Consider the following 5,000-nt stretch of genomic DNA (forward strand, 5'->3'; position numbering starts at 1 on the left):
TAATGGATGGTTCTAGCCGCAAAGGCTAAGTGGGATATCTTACAATCAACTTCGGGTTGGTGAGTGGGATAGGCGCCATATGCCTTATGTAGGGTGTAGACCCACATGATGGCAATGGAAGGCCGGTTATGTCAATACCTGCTAAGTAGACGATGGCTTATCAAGTCTAGTGGTCGGATCATGTTTCATGACGATGTTTCGATGGCCGAGCACTAGTATGGATAGTCACGTTGCTGGAGTAAGAGTATTGATGTGATGCTTCTAGATATCAACCTTGGTGTTGATAACTTCGAGATTGGCTAAGAGTCATGACGAAGTATATGGCTAGTACTATGTGTCGTAGACCATAAGTATTGAGCCTAAGTGTGATTGTTCAAAGAAGGCCGTGTAAGATCTGATCATGGTTGAGTATGGACGACCTGACCTCTGAATGATGGTTCAAGGTGTCGGTCTTAACCTGATTAATGAATGCATCGGTTGGTATGAACAAATCATATCTGTTGTCTGGGTTAAGTCCCAAGGCCGGTCAGGCCAGATGATGACTCATCAGTTCCAAGTCATGTGAGGATGGTTGGTTGATTGACTTAGGATCTAATGAGCTTTGTCAGTCCAGAAGATGGACTTGGTACTATTGCCTATAAGGCAAAAGGATTTCGGATTGTGCATGAGCCAAGAAAGGCCAAATGTATATCCTTATCCTTTCAAAGACTTCTCAAAGGTTACTTATGTCTGTGGGGATGGTTGGTTGAATGACTAAGTACCTAGGGGAGCTGTTTGGTGCAGGAGTGAAGATAAGGACCTTAAGTAAGATCATTGAGTGATCGTGGTCCAGCTGTCAAGCAAGAGCAATTCGAGTCAATGGAGGACCGATGAGCTAATAAGCTCCGTAGATGTGGCAAAGGTATGATCTAGCATTTACTTATGTAGATCTAGATAGAATGGTTTAGGTGAATGGAACCTCAGAATCGTATGACTTGGTTTGGTTTTGGGATTGACCTTTAAGCTAATTGGTAGTTGAGTAAATGACCAAAGCTAAGGTGATTCGACCAGACAAGTGTTAGATTGGTTTTAGACCAATGGTTAATTAGAGAATAATCCGCTGCGTATCTGCTGAAAGGATCTAGGCTATAAAGGACTAGGAAAGTCTTTAGCTAAGATCTAAGTTAGCCCTCGCCTTTAGGCGATATTATAATTAAAGGGCGAAAATTAAGAGGTTCGGCCAGGAAGTGGACCGAGCGACGTAAGGCTTCGACCGCGGCCTAGTCGGCTGGATCGGGGTGTTATAAGTTGGTATCAGAGCATGCTTGATCCTGTTTAGGACAGCGCTCAAAGTTGTTGAGTTCCAAACCGAAATTATTTCTGAAAACTATGATGACTATGAAACCTTAGTTGGGGTGAGCCAAGAGGGAACTGAGGTAAGCGGTATCATGCTTCTGAACGGAGTAGTTCCAAGATGAGCCACCTTAGCCAAGATGAACTCTCAAAGGGCAAAATCCTAAAAACAGAAAGGTTGGTTGATCTAGTTATTTAGAAGTAATAGACGGGTTGGAAGGGATGGAAGCAATGTAAGACTTTTTATGGGTGACCTGAAAAAGGGAAGTAACATGGACCAGAGAGTGTCTTAGGTTGAAATAAACGTGCAGCACTCTACTGAAGTTAAATGTTATCCCTTGATAGCCGTTCATAATAAGTAAAGCATATGCAATATTAAATCTGACTCAAAGGAGACACTACATGACCAGTATATGAGTGGACTTGTGATCAGATGGATCAGCTAGGACTCGGTATCGGTCAAGGTAGGTTTCCTTAGATCTAGTTGGATGGAATGAATTAATTCCAATCTGAATCCGTCCAAGGAAAGAATGAGGAAACTCAAGATGTTCGTTTCAATCAATGAAAGAACATGATGTTAAGTATCTTAGTATGATTGGGATTGAGGTATATTATAATTGCTCTTGTGAATGGTGTCAGCATTCGCAAAAGTAATACGCTTTGGAGAATGGTATGGGACGTTTTCCAAATGTGTGATTAAACCGAAATCCTACTCATCTAGGTACCCACTGGAAGTGAAACGGGTGGCTTTGTTGGAGTCTAACTTGGCTGAAGAAGCTAAGCTTAAGGCTAAGCCACAGTCTGGCCCATCGGGCAAGACAAATGATAAAAAGAGAAAATGGGACCGGGTGGACGGAGGCAAGACCTCTGGTGGCCGACCTGCGTGTTCCAAATATGGACAGAACCATCCTGGTGAGTGCTGGAAGGCCAAGGGGGCTTGTGTTCGTTGTGGCAGCATGGACCATAGGGTTCAGAACTGTCCTCGACCGAACCAGTCTGGTAGACGCGGCCAGATGACCTGTTTCCATTGTGGCCAGCAAGGACATTTCCAATCGGATTGTCCCAAGCTGCAAGGAAGTCAGGGGAAGGGCCGTGGAGATTCAGGAAAGGCGTCCCAAGGCAAACCAACCACAACACCGAGGGTGTATGGACTGTCACGAGACTACGGAGCTTCCGGATCTTTTGATTCGATCTCTGGCAATCTCTAAATTTATCTTTTTACATTCAAGTAGTAATGCTTGGTCTGGAACCTAGAATGTCTAGGGGATTCTGATGGGGGTCTCTGTTAGGAACCCTCATGATTGGTGGTGTAAAAACCCACATACTTTCCGACACAGGGGCTACACATAGGTTTTGTGAGTCCGGGAACTGGTCGGAAAGGGTCTGTTTTGTCTGGACGCTGGAGATAATTTTGGGATAGTGAGGGCAGCCGGAGGGCAAGCCATGAACTCACTAGGTCTCGTGTCAAATATCCCAGTGTCAATTCAGGGAAAGGTATTCCCTGTGAATCTGTCTGTGTCCACCTAAAGAATCACGAAGTGATCCTAGGTATGGACTGGTTGGGAAAGTATCGGGCCACTCTCGATTGCCATAAAGGTCGTGGCAATTGGAGACTGGGCTTCATCCGATCCAGTACCAATGTCTGTGTCCGGCTCAAGAGAAAGTAGTGGTTTCAGCAGTTCGAGCGATTCGGATGCTGGAACAGGGTTGTCAGTCCTTTTTGGCTACAATTACAACTACAGAGCCGGGCAGTTCTGTCTGTCTGAAAGACCTTTCAGAGGATTCGTTGGTGTCGAAGTTCCCAGATGTGTTCCAGTCGCTACAGGGTGTCCCCCCTGATAGGTCAGATCCATTTATGATTGAACTAGAGCCAGGGACAGCTCCGCTGTCCTAGAGTCCGTTTCTGTCGGCTCCCGCCGAGATGGCAGAGCCGAAGTTGACCGTGTCCGAGAGAGGACCATGGTCGCAGTACAACCAAGTCGGAGTTTGACCTAAGGTTGAGAATGATCAAGTCCAGTAAAGGACGAGGATTAGGCCACGACCTATTCGGAGATGGACCTATGGTCGGGGTGAAACGGTCGAGTCCCTGAGTGGACCAGGACCGGAATACGATCACGTCCGTAAATGGACCAGGATCGAATTATGACAAAGTCCAGTGAAGGACAGAAGTCAAGTCTGAGGCGTTTTTAGTCTGAAGGGACTAAGATCGCAATGTGGCCAAGCCTGAAAAGGTTGTGGCTGACTAAGGGGATGATCCAATACATTGTGGCTGAGGTCATGAGCCTTATTGTCCATGAAGGACAAAAGAATCATAACAATCTGGTAGGACTCGTTATAGGACGAGCAGCCTAAAGATTGGAACGAGTTCTTGAGGACTTGACTGGTACATCAATGGTCAAAGAGATTCGATCATTGGAGAGTTCATTTGGTTCTTAAAGAATCAAGTTGTTATGTTCAAAACAAGACTAAGTTCAGTTGGGACATTTTGTCATGAGACAAGGTATAACCACCACTAGATTCGAGGACGAATCCATCTCAAGTGGGGGAGACTTGTCGCATCCCCGTCCCGGGATCTTGACATAGGACCTAGACGTTTCGACAGAAACCAGACTGCATTTGTTCAGATCAAGAGAATTGATCGTGAACAAGGTAGGATGAGTGAAATGATCAGAATGGATCATGGGTCTATGTCAATAAATGGATCAAAGGACTTAGACGGATTGAATAGGATGAAGAGAACAAGTTGGGAGAGTTGTACAATAGCTGGACGATGTAGACAAGTAGCTCGATCAGCTGAACAAAGCTCGATCCAGTGCAGTCTAGCTCGGTCCAAGTTATGTCAGCTCAACTAGCTGAGCTACTAGCTCACTCAGCTGGGTCAGCTGGGAGTCAGCTCCACTCAGCTGGACTGAGTGTTCGGGTCTTAGGCAGTTGGGCCAGGTCCGGACTATGGTCGGGCCATATGGTCGACCCAAGGTGGCTACGGGCCGGTGGGCTCTTGTGGTCGGGCCATGGGCTTGGGATATCAGTTTGGGCTTGGGTTTGACATGCCTAGATGTTGTTGGACGTGCCTAGATGTATCTGGAAACCTCCAAGATCCAACAGGTGCAATCTGGACCGTTGATTGTAATCGATGGCCAAGATCTGTTCCGAAAGGATGCTTGGAAGGGATGTGTTCCTTCGCACATGCCCTTTGGTTTTCTATATAAAGGGAGGACGTCCAGGGATAAATTCATTCAGTCTTATTCAGTCTTATTCAGTCTCATTCTGTCTGAGACAAAGGACACACGTCCTAAACAAAGGGATCCCCCAATGAGAACCGAGGATCCAAGCCGGAAGGGCAGAATCCGGGATCCAAGCCATAAGGCACGATCCGGTTCATGGTGAGTATGGCTTTAGCCATATGAGGCCGTGGCTTTTATAAGTCACTGAGGCCAAGAGGAAGACCTATTCCTGGAGGGATATAGGCGCAAAGGACCAAGGGTCCAAGGGCGGTTAGCCGAGAGATGAACTGACCGATCGGTAAGGGCTATAGCAGTTGTGAGTGGTTCTATCTCTGTTTCTTTATATTATTATGTCTATATGATATATATATATATATATGGAACGTGATAGTTAACCATGTTACCACGTCATAGACCCTAGTGTCATGGTTGGTTACGTTGATC

This window comes from Brassica napus, unplaced genomic scaffold, assembly GCF_020379485.1.
Source record: "Brassica napus cultivar Da-Ae unplaced genomic scaffold, Da-Ae ScsIHWf_1955;HRSCAF=2603, whole genome shotgun sequence".
Classification (NCBI taxonomy): Eukaryota; Viridiplantae; Streptophyta; class Magnoliopsida; order Brassicales; family Brassicaceae; genus Brassica; species Brassica napus.